Source organism: Lepidothrix coronata, unplaced genomic scaffold (assembly GCF_001604755.1).
Source record: "Lepidothrix coronata isolate B3197 unplaced genomic scaffold, Lepidothrix_coronata-1.0 Scaffold9, whole genome shotgun sequence".
Taxonomy (NCBI): Eukaryota; Metazoa; Chordata; class Aves; order Passeriformes; family Pipridae; genus Lepidothrix; species Lepidothrix coronata.
In genome coordinates, this window is record NW_016690189.1 from 4,862,310 (window position 1) to 4,877,078 (window position 14,769).

At 36.9% G+C, this 14,769-nt stretch overlaps 2 long non-coding RNA genes across 2 annotated transcripts; one reads left to right on the forward strand and one right to left on the reverse strand.

Annotated features, from left to right (window-relative positions):
- Nucleotides 1-4,174: 4,174 nt before the first annotated feature.
- On the reverse strand, nucleotides 4,175-9,069 carry LOC108492221. The gene is made up of 2 exons (XR_001873041.1): nucleotides 8,958-9,069; nucleotides 4,175-4,221 (listed from the first exon to the last, which is right to left on the reverse strand). It is a non-coding gene; the product is annotated as an uncharacterized LOC108492221 (long non-coding RNA).
- LOC108492222 lies at nucleotides 4,669-5,865 on the forward strand. Its single transcript, XR_001873042.1, has 3 exons — nucleotides 4,669-4,727; nucleotides 5,113-5,165; nucleotides 5,821-5,865. It is a non-coding gene; the product is annotated as an uncharacterized LOC108492222 (long non-coding RNA).
- Nucleotides 9,070-14,769: the final 5,700 nt, after the last annotated feature.

Below are 14,769 nucleotides of genomic sequence, written 5' to 3' on the forward strand. Positions count from 1 at the left end.
TTATTCAAGATAGTCACAGCAGCCTGAAGAAAACAAAGGAAAGCTCCATTCCATGGGTTACCTATTACTGGAAGCTCTAGGAATACCCCACATATTTTCAGTTCAATCCCACGCCTCTAAATTCTCTGAGCTGTAACTACAAAGAGAAGGACCGGAGCCTCTTAAAAGCCTTGTTTGTGTAATCATTCAAATAATGCAAAAAAATAGGGAAGCTGAAATGAAATAACTGTCAGATTTCTTGTCCTGCTGCCAGGGTAGATTTTAAGTAGTCTGATTTGGGCATTATGATTATAAGCACACATTAAGTCTACAAAAGCCTTTCTTTTTGCTTTGAATTAGGTTATATATGTTACAAAGAGGAGATATTCTTATATCAAAAGGACCAGAAAAATTTTTGGGTCCCTAAGAGATGTTCAGGGTATATTTGGTGTAAAAATCAAATCACTGTAGAACTTCCTAGAGAATAATTAACATTCAAATAATTATTTATATTGGCAAAGTTAAAATGAAAGAGCTTTATCCATAAAATAATATTCACTTTTCTCATCATTAGGAAAATAAATGGGAACTTGCTGATATTTGTAGCTGGTTTTATTACTTCTGAATAGTCATCTCACAATTTTAATTTATTTAAAAATTAAAATACTATGTAAATTGTACCTCTTCCTCTAGCAAATTCAAATTGATGTTCAACTAAATATATGTAATGTGGGAACTGGGTCCCTCTACACAAGTAAATCAAAATGTTTGTTAAATTCATGTAGCTATGCAAATAATTGTAGAAAAGACTCCAGCATAATAAGCAGATGTTTCCCCCACAGCTGAGGGAGAAGGCTTTCAGTCTATGCACTTTTACAATTAGGCTAACCAAAACCAGGAAGAAAGTACATGAGTGTATGATAAAGTCTTACAGAGTAATAAAGGTGAGAATTTTAAGAATGGCAAACGTTGTCCTTTACTAAAAACAAAACCAAAGGATATTTAGCATACCAGAAAGAAGTGAAGACATGCTGTTTCACCTGATGTTCAGTTAATCTGAATTTATAGAAAAGCGTACTCAAACCCATAAAAATACATGGATATTTCTCTCAGTAACAGAAGGGACTTGACTTTTCATTCTCCAGCACATAAACTAGTCTGTGAATAAAGTGGAAATTGCAGCAAAATTTTACAGAGGGACAAGTTAATTTTGTAGGCAGTGTTGACACAACAGTTCAGTTACCTTGTCCTTAAACTTCCAAAGTGCCTCAAACTATCTGTATCTGTATGTACACGTCCTTAGTTTTCTTTAAACTCCAGCTCTGATCTTCCAGGAATTTTGAGCCAACATTCCAGACCAGGGCCCTGGCACTTCCCAGCATGCCACAGGGACATAAAAAGCAACCACCACTCAAGTCTTGAGTATGATCACCTTCTAATCATTCTTTCTTCATGCAAAAATCTAAAAGTTGCACAGCTGGTAACATCAGATATTTCACTTACAGATTGTGAAGCCCAGCCAAATAGTTCTCCGTCGCAGTACCTTCCCTCTAGGAGAAGAAATGAGTCAATGGCAGATAGTTTGGTTTGCAGAACTCATTTTTTGAAAATATTCTGTATATGTATGGAGTTGGTCTTTCTCCAGAAAGACATGTCAACGATTCACTCTGATATTTAAAGGAGGAGGAAGGGGAACTATAAACACTGAGTGTCACCTGCCACCAGCTTACTGAACAATAAATATGGATGCCAATATTGGGTGCTTGATCAGAAAGCCTATGGTTAATAAATTGCAATGTTTCATTTGCCATCTTCCAAAGCATCTCACGTTGAGTGTTTTACTCCTCTCTTCAGTAAAAATACTTCAGCATAGCAATGTTTAAAACCCAGCTTTAACCCAGGTTTGGAACACAGCTTTAACAATATCAGTCTATGGGTATAGTTTCAAATTAACTTTTAATGCAGCAAAGAGGGGCTGTGCTACTGCTCCCTCCTTCCCTCTTTTATCTCTCTTACCCACCACTTAGTTTCAGTGCTTATCTTAATCTCTGGGATTTCTTCTGATCTCCTTGTAAACTGACAAAGCTTATTCAAATTCCAAAGCAGTAAAAAAGTTTGTTCCTTCTATTTTGACTGATTGCTGAGATGAGCTGGCTTACCTCTGGGTCAGAGAAGCTCAGTCAGATAATGTGATTTCCAGAGCTGAATCAAAGGAGGAGAACTAAGAGAAAGAAGAGAGGAAGCAAAGAGAACTTGGAAGTAGAGGGGGTGAGCAAGGCCTCCTTTGGCTGAGTGTCAGGGTAGCTTGGCAGCTTAACCTATTCTAAGAGTGGGTTTACAAGAAATGACTTCATCTAATCTAATAGCTTGCTGTCCTTAAAATTTGGGGGGTCTTACTCCTCTCACCAGCCAAAGACTCCTGACCCTTTCCTTGTGCCAAGTCTGGTTGTCAATAGGCTTTGTGCTCACACCATTCAACTTTTGAAATGGATGGAAAACGGACTTGAAACATGAAAGTGAATAGACAGCTATTTGTGAGCCAGATAGTTAAACTGGCTTATTGAGGTACCAGACAATTGGCAAGACTGGTATGTGAGGAGAGAAACAGGATCATGTGGCCAAGAATGTGGGCAGGGAAATGTGGGAGGAAGATGTCTTGTCTGAGCAGCCTTGAGCAGCTAGATTGGCTCAGCCACATTGTGTTACTTGGTTCTGGCTACAGCAATAAGCAGCTAAATGGAGACAGTAAAAGCTACCTTAGTAACAGGGCAATTTGTTGATTACTTGCTCTGTGCATATGTTGCTTCTGATGCCTTGGCTCCCTCATTTTAAATCATCATAAATAGTTATTTTTGCTTAAATGCAACCAAGTGTATGAATAAAAGACACTAGACTAGATGAGTAGAGTAAGAGGGAAAGGTCAGTGTTAGGATTATAACTCATGAAAGGCAGGAAAGTGGGTGATCCATTTTCAGCAAACTTGTGGATTTATCCTGCTCAATTTACTTGAAATTTGCAGAATAACTCAGAAGACTAGTGACTGATGATAATATGGCAGGGGAAGGTAATGTTGATGAGTGCAGAGTAATATACTGAGAAGAAAATCTAAACAAACCATTAAATTGTCACATCTTGGAAATGTAATTTATTTGGGTCAGTTCATGGGAAGCCTTAGATCAATGTTCTATACTATTAAAACCAAAACTAAACCCAAACAAACAAAAAAGAGAGTTAACAATTAATGAGAAAGGAATGCAGAAGGAATTGGAAAAGCTTGTTATACCACTGTAAACTTTCATTCTGAGTCTACATTTTGAACATCACAGGTAGCCTATCTGAAGAAGGATATGAAGCAAATGGCAGCAAGGGAGTTTTAACATAAAATATACTTTAATATGTGAGGAGAAATTAAGTAGACAGATGAGATCCTTGAAACTAAAGAAAGGGTCTGATTAATCTGATTAATTTAAGAGAGCTCTATGATAATCTACATCACGGAGAAACTAAACAGGAAACAGCTATTTCTCACAGTGTAAATATAAGGGCCTGCTGAAAAAAATAATCAGACAGCAAAGTTAAAATAAATAGACATCAAAAGATCGTACTTGTAAGCAAATGACAGAACTGACCTCTGACTGCAAATTTTGGGAAGAACAAAAATAAGAATAGTTATAAAGAGAGATTAGACAAAACCATGGAGCTTATGGCCAATAGAGATTAGAAAAATCAGTGGATTCGTGTGTTTTTATCACCTTGGTCCAGTCGTTTCTCAAACTTCTTTTTCTTTTGCCTTTCTTTCCCTACAGTTGACTAGCTACTGGCATAGCCTAAAACACAGTAAACCACACAGGTTACTTTTGACTTGCATATTGGTTCAAATGTACCATCACCGTGGCTACTGTGCCTTCTTGTATAGGGCCTCCATGTAAGGATTTTCCTACACTTTAATGCAACAGTGAACAAAACAGTCAGCTTGACTCCCTGTAAGCAGTTTTTTATTCAATGTTTCAGATACAGAACTAGTTTTGTATATTCTACAATTACTCCTAAGCGTTGGCAAGGAGAAAATCCCCAGATATGGAGTAAAGTTCTTTGCACATGAAAATCTCAGTCAACACATTCTTCATTCAGCCCCAAATCTCTTTCTCTCCTTCCTTTCATGAGGTACCGAGACAGTGTCCTGTGACTGAATTTGCATTTTTCTGTTCCAACACTCTTCTCCCTTATGTATTCTTACTCCTTCTGTAATGGTGTAAATATTTGTCAGTTAGGTACTTGAACAGTCTGCAATAAAAGGCTGAAGCAAATGAAGTGAGGAGAACATCCTTCTGTCTGTCACAGGGTCTGTTAAATATAGTGGTACAAATAAGCTTTCAGCTCTGAAAATCCTTGAATTGCTGATTACTTCATGATAGGAGTAAAAAAACTACCTCATATTTGCCTTGCTTTTGCACTCTTCTGTAAATGTCTGCTAGTGCCCACTATCAGAGACAGGATATTTTTTAAGATGAGACTGGATGTGGCACTTAGTGCCGTTGTCTAGTAACCACAACAGTGTTGGATCAAGGGTTGGACCTGATGATCTCAGAGGTCTTTTCCAACCCAGTTGATTCTATGATTCTATGTTTCTATGATATGATGCCAGTAAGGTATTTTATATGATCTGCTAGAGCAGATCTTCTGTTGATGATTGGATGTAACATGAAAATTGCTCTTCTTCTTGTGTTTTTTCTTCAGCTTTCTACCAGGTCCTGTTTTCTTACTGTGATTTTGATAAAAATGTGTTAAGAGACATGAACTAAATTCTCAGCTCCTACAGATTTGCATGGTTATCTTGGAAATAGTAGATGGGATTAAATATTTTACATAATACCTTCCTTTACTATTTTTTTTTAAATCTTCTTATGAAATATATTATATTATTATTTTTTGTAACAACTTTTGAAGCATGCTGTAATAGTATTTTGTGGTTATATTCTTTGATGTAAATGCCTGCCTTATAATAGCTATGACTATTGTCAAAGAGAGCAGTTTAAATGAACTGTTGTGTCCTAAGCTGCCATACTTGGGTCAACAGTGATTGGTGTAGAGGATTTATCACAAAATCTAAAACTCCTCTGTGTACACTTCCAGGAGCCCTAGCTCAAACTGCATCCATTGAGAAAGACATTTTGAAAACACACCAGGTACATTAAAGAAACTTCTTGTTACTGGAAGGGTTTAGAAGTTGAAGACACACAAAGAAAATAATTTTCCTTTTTCAAAATTATGACGAAAATACTTTCATGATACAAATATAATAAGGGTTCTGAATATCTTTAATAAAGGTTTTCTATATAATGCTTTTCTTTCAAAAGACATATGCTAAATTTGCGTAATATACTGTTACTGAAAAAAGCTACTTATGCTGTCTACATCCAAGGATAACCAATGGCAGTTCTTGCAGCACTAAATGAGGGAATATGATCATAGGATTTGTAGATAAGCAACTGACAGCATTAATTTAAATTATTTGAAGACTTTTAAAACATAGAAAACAAAGGAATACAGGAAAAGTCAATTGAAATATTTTTAGGACAGTCTCCTGACTGTAAACCCCCATTCATGGCATTCTTTGCATACCACTATGTGATTAATAAAGGGAATATTAATTGTATGTCTTTTGGTCTGCCACGATAATATCCATTCATTTCACATCTCATGGTTTTCTGAGGTTTACGAATGATTAGGACTTTCCCAAGATCTTGGTTCACACAGTAGGAGAATAAATGGTTTCCAGCCACAAACTGAAGAATAACATTATTGTTCCTCCTCTTCCTATCCAAATTGTAATTACACAAGCTTTAAGAAGGACAAGGACCACATATCTACCAGATAGCCTCCAAGGTAAGGAGCCTTCAGGCCCCATGTATAGTTTACGTCTCTTCTTGATTGCTGTATTTTTAAATTGCTTCTTAGCATTCTCACTAGAATTAAAGAGATACAGTTGACATGCCCACAGTCAGATATGATTCCTGAAATGCACACATATACAAAGGAAATATTTTTTTTCTTGTGGCTGTGTTATAGCAGTCTTTTCTCAATTGAGCTGGATCAATTGGTTCATTATTTAACTTTTGGTTATTATTTAATATTTCACAAGAGAATCTCCTTTGCAATTTAAGTAGATTTTATAGTATTTAGAAGAATTGACCTTTACAACTTAAAATGATATTCAGAAAGACACAAGCCTTTGAGTGTGCTCTTGTCTGTTGAATGAGAACATTTTTTAGAGCCAAACATCTGAAATAAATGTCCCCTGGAGGTGTGCACTATTCCAGTCATTACAGAGGGAGTACTCATGTTCTTATTTAATGCCAGTCCCTGAGATCCTGTCAGTACCTGCACCTATTAAGCCTATCACTTTTCAACTTTACACCAAAATCCTTGATATTGTTTTCCTGATGTAAGATTCCAGCATGCCTGTTCTTGTCTTCTTGTACAGAGAGAGATCTTCTCCAGATGTCAGCTCTCAAATGGGCCAGACACACATTAAAATACAAGCTCTATTCCCTTGCTAGATTCCAGCCATGCATGGAAAATAAACTCTACTTAATTGGTACTACCTCTGTCACATTAGTATTACTACCTAATACTTCTACCTCTGCTGCCTGTTTTTCAGAAGAACAGAAACAAATGTTTATATTCCCTCCCCCCACCTTGTCTTATCTAGGAGAACGTGGAATTATCACTGATAATTCCACAGTGGCAAAAAGCTGCTGTTCCATTATCTTTTAGTGGCACACTGCCAGTTCATTAATTAATTTTAAAGGAAATTAGGGTATCATGAAGAATAAGAAATCTTCTAATACATGACATATGAAAATTTTAGTGGTTTCTAAATCTTTCTCTCACTTCATTTCTTAAAAACCAAAACAAACCAGCAGGGTAGGAATCTGCTTATGATGTAATACCTGGAGACAATTAAATTCACATTTCTATGTGCTTTTTTTGAAGCTTTTTCATCGAAACCAGTGGGAGTTTTTCCTGATCAAGGTCTTTTTGCACAAAAGGACAACTGCAAATGCGTTAGGAAAGACTGATATCTGGGACAGTGAAGTGGTTTGTCTCCCTCAGAAGAAAAAAATAAAAAACAACCAAAATTTCTTGAGACTGTTCATTTTTTACCTAAATTTATATCCAAAAGAATTTCTTACTTTCATCCTAACTGGAAATTGAATTTATTATAGAACGTTCACTTAAGAATAAACCTGATGTTAACTTCAAAATGAAGCAATTCAAATAGTACCAATTTAAGACACAGAAGTAAAAAAAAAAACAACAAACAAAACCAAAAACAAACAAACAAACAAACAAACAAAAAAAAAGCAAACCCAAACAACTGTATTGAGCTTACTCTCCAGATGGGGTAGACTATTTTATATTGTATTTTCTAGCATCTTTGTCTATTTCAACTAAAATAATAAAATCAAAACTATCCGAGTCCTTCAGAAGTGTAAGACACACTTTCTTTGTCACAGATTTAGCAGTAGTTCCAATAAAGAACATAGGTCTCTAATGAAAGTTTTAGGTGGATTTTACATGCTGAATATTTCTGACACAGATGCCAGAGTTGACATTTCAGACCAGCTAACATCAGGAATATTTTCAAAAGATGGAAAGACATGTGGGATGCATCTGACAGACCAAAATAAAGAAGAAGGATGAGATGGTTTACACAGCAGAAGTACGTATGTCAAGACACACGTCTTCTGCTGAAGATGTTCTTATGTCTTGAACTGGGATATAATGCCTCACAATGAAAGATACTTGGCTCTTTGTAAATGATTGCTCCTGTGAAACTCTTTTGTGCCTCTTGGTCAAGTACATATTTTTTCACAGATAAATTTTTAATTATTACTTCAGCAAGAATATTCCCTGAGGCCCAGGCACCTAAACTCTAGAGAATAAAAGCAATGTACTTCACTGGTTTCTTCTCCATTCTTCTGGCTGCCAGTAACCTAATTCCTGAAGCAGTATAAAGGAAATATAGTTATCTAGTAAAAAGGTATAGAGACTTTTGACCTAGCATTTACTTAGTCCAAATCCACGAAGCTGTTTAGATAATTAACTCCATTGATCCTGATACGTATGGACACTTTTACTATTTAAACCTAGATCCTTTGTGCTAGACGTAGCAGTAGAGGGAAAACAGTCAGTCCCTGACTGTGACTATGGCTGACTGTGCAGGCCTGTGTGATGGTTTGAAGGCCTTACTCCAAAAAGATATATTTGGTTGGGTGCATAAATCTATGACCAGGACTGCTATACAATCAGCTACATAACCACAAAGAGTATGATCTGTCAAGGAACTGCTGCCATTGAATTGTACATGTAAAAGGGCATTTTCAGCACCGCAAATATGGACAACAGCTGGCAGTAATGAGTGGTGGTGGGGGGCAGCAGGAATGGTTGCTATGTGTGGCAGTGTCCTATTCTCTTATCTTCTTGCCTCAATTACCATTAGAAATACATACTGAATCTTACTCTGGTACAAGGGCTGTAGGCTGCATTCGGATGGTGCTGATATCTGCGCTCTATAAGAATTTCAAAACACAACTACAAGTTCCATTCCATGAAAATGTACAGGATCACCCAGCATGAGCTATCTGATGAAGTCAGTATAATAACTGAACTACCTGTTGTAAAGAAATGTGTAAATGATAGCCAACTCCTTATCTCTAGGTATGCTGATTTTGGTTGAGGTAGAGTTAATTTTCTTCACAGCGGCTAGTATGGGGCTATGCTTTGGATTTGTAACGAACACAGTGTTGATAATAGAGATGTTTTTGTTGTTGCTGAGCAGTGTTTATACAGAGCCAAGGCCTTTTCTGCTTTTGCTACTGCCACGCTAGCAAAGAAGTTGGGGGTGCATGAGAGTTTTGGAGGGGACACAACCAGGACAGGTGACCCAAACTGACCAAAGGGTTATTCCATACCATATGACATCCTGCTCAGTCTATAAATCTAGGGGAAGTAAGAGGAAGGGGAGACATTTGGAATGATGGCGTTTCTCTTCCCAAGTAACCGTTAAGCTTGATGGGGCCCTCCTGTCCTGGAGGTGGCTGAACACCTGCCTGAATTCCTTGTTTTGCTTTGCTTATATGCATGACTTTTGCTTTTCCTATTAAACCCTTTATTTAAACCCACAAGTTTTCTAGCCTTTTCTCTTCCAATTCTCTCCCCAGTCCTGCTGGTAGGGAAGTGAGTGAGAGGCTGCATGGTGCTTGGCTAATGGCTGGGGTTAAACCATGACATTAGGTTTCCAGAAAACTTTGGAACATTGTAAACTTGGTCAATGTCATCCTGTACTCAACATTGGTGAGGCCACACCTCGAGTACCATGTTTAGTTTTGGCCCCCTCACTACTAAAAGTCATTGAGGTGCTGGAGCTGTCCAGAGAAGGGCAACAAAGCTGGTGAAGGGTTTGGAGCACAAGTCTTATGAGAAGCAGCCGAGGGAGCTGGGCCTGTCTAGCTTGGAGCAAGTGAGACTCAGTGGGGACCTTATTGCTCTCTACAAATACCTGAAAGAAGGTGCAGCCAGATGAGGGGCAGCCTTTTATCCCAGGTAATGTGATAGAATGAGATGAAAGGGCCTCAGGTTGTGCCAGGGAGGATTTAGGTTGGATACAAACACAAATTTCTTCACGGAAAATGTTGTCAAGCATTGGAACAGGACTCACCATCCCTGGAGGTATTTAAAAGATGTTTAGATGTGGGACATGGCTTAGTGGTCAACATAGCAGTGCTAGGCTGGCAATTGGACTTGAACTCAGAGGTCTTTTCCAGCCTAAAAGATTCTATGATTCTAGTAAGAGTTGAATCTCTGAAAACCCATAATCGAATGCATCTGCCACTGTAAGTAAAGTATTGTTCTGTGATGCACATCCTTCTTCTGAGGCTTTAGACTGTAGGCAATAGGAGTTACCTATACTTGATGTACCTGTGCAAGCCTGCCAGAGATAACATGTCACACCTGCTTATGTTTTTTAACTCTTTATGCCTTCTAACACCCCTTAGGTATAGAATGATGCTATCTAACATTATTCTTTCTGCATCAATAACTCAGCTGGCTGTTCACACAGCAAAGAGATCTCATCTGTGTAAATAAACCCATTCCATTTAGTGATACTCATTGAAATAGAGTCAGAGAAGTTCACTTCCAGTGCTTTACCTTACTCATAAAGATATGGCCCTATGGAGAGACACCACTGTAGCTATGCAAAGGTATCATTTACTTGTTAGCCCAAACAGTGAATGTCGAGCTGTCTCACCAGTTACAATGAATACAACTGGAGCACTTGTTCATCCAGGGGAGACTGGGGACAATGAGGACCAAAGCAGGAAGAAATGGAAGTTTTTCTCTGCATTGAATATTTATGCCTGATTGTAAAAAATTTTAGTTTTAATTAAATCAACCATATGATATGTTACAGAGTACCATCAGGTAAGTGTAATGCTCTTCAAACCTGCTTGCAATCTTTGACTGCTAACATATTTTCAGTTGATGCCCAAAGTATTCCATAGGTATCTCAACTTAAATCAAGAGTTGCAATCCAGGCCTCACTGTTTAAATCAACAATTCATGCTCCTCAGTGTGGTTACATGAAATTTACAGATACAGACAAGCTTAAGTTTTAGCATTTGAGTCATGCTTCTCATCTTCTTAAAATTAGACATGTATGGAGGTGTTTTCAGGACTGGGGCTACATCATCGAGTGATTAGAAAACAGTCCCCTCTGGGTCTCAATTAAACATGGCTCCAGTAGCACAAATCAATGCACCAGGATGGTGGTTTGAAGCTGAGATCATGTCTACAGCACAAGGCATGGCTGACATCAGCGTGTTAATCTGGGGTGTGAGCACCCTGTGCATACTGAATCCCCTAGTTTACCTGCAGTTATAACAGCACAACTGTTCTCTTGCCAGTCTAACATATTTCTGTTGGGAGGGAAAGGGGGGGAGAGAGAGGAATGAGTACACCAAGGCTTGATGTTGTTATGATGTGGATGGTGATCACAGATGTGGAACTACTGTCATGACACATATCCAGGAAGATGCACTGCTCTGGATGGTTTTGATAAGGGATAGAGATAAACACAGCAGCTCTTTAGCATTTCTCGTGATAAGTCTTAACAGCAGAAACTAGGCTAGTATAGGCTGCTACAGATTACAAACGTTTTTTTTCGAGAGCAGTGTGTATTTATAAGCTGCATTCTAGTTTAGACATGGCTATAGTTAATCATGGTTAGGCTTCACGAACGAAAATTTGGGGGGGGCTCTACCCGCATTTGTTACAAGCGCGCTGGTAGTTAATTTGTGTTTATAAAGCATTGAAATTGAAAGGTGTTATGCAAATGCAAAATATTTCTCAGATGCAAGCTCTCTTTTTATTTTCAGAAAGGGTGCTTTCCTTCTTTGTCAGTGATGTTTTTGCTTGTGTTGTAAATGATTGGTTGCCTGTGTTTGCTGTTGTAACATGTATTCTTATTACCACTTTGACTGTCTTCATTGGGTTGTCTGCTTTTCAATCTCCTAGGAATTTCTTAAATACTATGCATGCAAATTTCACTTCACAGATGTGCAAATTACATAGACGCTTTCCATCCCTCATAGGTAAAAAAGCTGGAAGTTGCAGAAGTGTTGTATACTTGGTATGTATGTGCTGGCACGGTACTGAAACCACAGTTCTTTTAATCCATATTTTGTTACTGAGTATTACTCCTAAATCAAAACCAATGAGATTTAACAATGATTTTTAAACAATCTACCCATAAAACCAAGAACCTTGTATATTAATAATAAGTTTAAAACTAGTGCTTTTACCCTGCTTAATGAAATTTTTGAAGGAAAAAAACTAACAAACTGAATGAGGGCATTAAAATAACTAACAAACTAAGTGATTCTTGGTTTTTTCTTATGTTACAGCAGAAGAACTGTGCAAGGCTGTCCATGATGCTTGAGGTTCCCTTTTATTACTAAAAAAAAAAGGCTACTAGTTCTTTGGGAACCTCTTAAGGACTCCTAGAGAAGAACTTGTAACTGGTCAAGATGAAGGTCTCAGCATAATCTCACTGATTTACAGTAATAATAACATATTATCTCTTTACTGCACAAAGAGTAAATATTACCCAGTATTTTTAATTAAAAATCTTTTCATGACTGTGTGATTTTAAATAACTAGTTAAGATTAATTTCTCTTTGGGAACAAGGAAAATGCACAATTATTTAAGAAATTTGTGAAGGTGGCAGCAAAGGTGATTTCAGAAGTTTCAAAGTGAAGAGTCCAATTCCTATTTATATGGCATAATTGAACCAGTGTAATATGACAATGCATATTGTATGTCTTCTGTTACCATGTTCCACAGAACACTGAAGAATAATTGCAGACAAAAACTGAATATCATGGGAAAAAAGAGAATCAACCCTCTGAATTCAGGTCAATTTCATTTTGCTCTTTCAGAAATTGTGGATAATCATTGTTATCTGATCAGTCCAACAGTAAGAGTATTAAAAAAATAATTTTGCATCTTTTAACTACTTCATCTATTTAACAAAAAATTTTAAAGCATGATCAGTCTGATGAGCAGAGGATTACATGAATATGTAATAGTCAACAAAGTTATATAAGGCCTTTCACCCATGTGTATTGTATATATTAGATCCTGGAACTTAAATTAAAATATTCATAGCTCACTGGAGAGAAATTAAAAATTTATTAACTTAGATATTTGGGGAAAATATGTAATCAGAGAAATGAGAAAGATGCAGTCTGGCTTGGGAATGAATTGCTGAGAGGTGAAGGTAAGGAGGAGGTGCCCAAAGCATAACTCCCATGACACACTGTGGTGGCACTTCTAACTGCACTTGTTGCTTTCTCATATAGAAGGGTTCTAGTAAAAGGAAAAAAATAAAACAGAAATTGAAATTAGGAGTAAGAGTGAAGATTGTTTTCCTATGGCCTTTTTTATCCAAATTGACTTTTCTTAAACAATTTCCAAACTGTTATATATATGTCCAAAAAGTTTGTGTTTTCAGTTTTTTTAACTGTTGGTGTGTAGATGCATACATGCTGTGTTTGCTTTATAGTAAAGGAAATACAGAATCTGTCTTTTCATTAAAACCTAAGAGAATCTCAAAGTTCTGGAAATTTAATGGCTGTGTTTTAATGGAAAAAAAATTAATTCAAAAGACGAAATGATACTTCAGATTATTCTGGTGAAATGAAATTTTTAAATTTTCTGTGATTTGAGAATCATGATTCCCCATGGTGTTGAGATGTTGTTGCTGTTTAAAACCTCAGAGCATGAAGAAAAAATCCTCTACCATACATGTAGACCTCGTGTAGAGGTTACACAGAATGTCACTTTTACATTTTAAGGCCCCAGAACTTTCAAACACAAAGGGTGAGCTCATTAGTCATCCAAAAAGTTTCTGCTGTTTTGTAGCTCCTCACAAAATGTTGTAGAAATTTATTGCATATTAAGAAATATTTTTGATTCAGATAATAATGCTTATGTGTTTGAGATTTTTTTTCTACAGCAGTAAATTCTTTAGCATTACTCAGTTGACTTCTGAAGGTTCCCTTAAAGTGTACAAACTCATAAATCTAAAAAATTGAGGATGCTTAATGTTTTACTTTAAAATGATGGTGCGCTATCTCCCCTTTACCTTTGAATTCTATTCTGATGTCCTTTGCAGAACAGGTGGTCTCTGGGGCTTTCAGCAGTTGAACACACTATAAATTTTTGAGCATTACTGTCCTGACCAAAAAATTCTAGACCTATTTTTAAGCTCAGAGAAAGAGATGCTGAGAACTCACAATGCCAGCTTCACTGTCTGACTATGTTAATGATTTAAATGTACTTTGAATACCCTCTCCTGTCTGCCCTGTTACTTTGCTTGAGCTTGTCCCTTGACCCAAAATGATAGAAATTGAGTCATTAGTTTTCTGCCCAGCATATTAACCTAAACTGCTGATAGTCAAACTGTTGTAGGAGCAAAGGAGCTTAATCACCATAACTAAATTCAAATTTGAAATTGTGAGTGAGCTTGTTGTTCAAAATTTTGTCTTGCTGACCACCCCCCAGAATTCAGATTCCTCTTGAAGTTTTCATGCTTCTAGAATAACTTCTAGGTTTGGCTAAAAAACATAAAAAGTTCTTAGACTTTTTCTCTCTCTCTCTCTATATATATATAAATATATTTAATGACAGGATTGAACATCTTGAACTGCTTTCTAATCATTGCCACTGTGTTTATTTCCATTTCAAAGGCATAAGACTGCTACATGGAACACTGAGAATTCCTTATAGCAATCTCCACTTCTGTCTACTCCAGGATCATTAGCAGAATGATTCTTTCTTTCTGTTTGGTGATTAAAGCTTTTGTGTTTGGTGTTATCCATATGTTTTGGTAGTTTTATGACAAAATAAATAGAGGTTCATCTATCTGTTCTTCCATGAATCTGCCATTTGTGTGATCGTTTCATTATCTTCAGATGCCTCGCAGCTGTAAATTGATCTGATTTATAGGCCTGGACAGGCCATCTAAATCACACATTGAGGGTAAGTAAAGATAAACTGAATTTCCCAAACCAACTGACACTAATGAATAGTTATAAATATTCTCTTTAGTTAGGAATGTTTAAAGAGAGAGAGAGAGAGAGAGAGAGAGAAAGATCTGCCAAGAGGCTGGGTTTTTTCCTTGTAAAAGCTTCTCTAAATCACATTTCGCATTAGGAGAAATG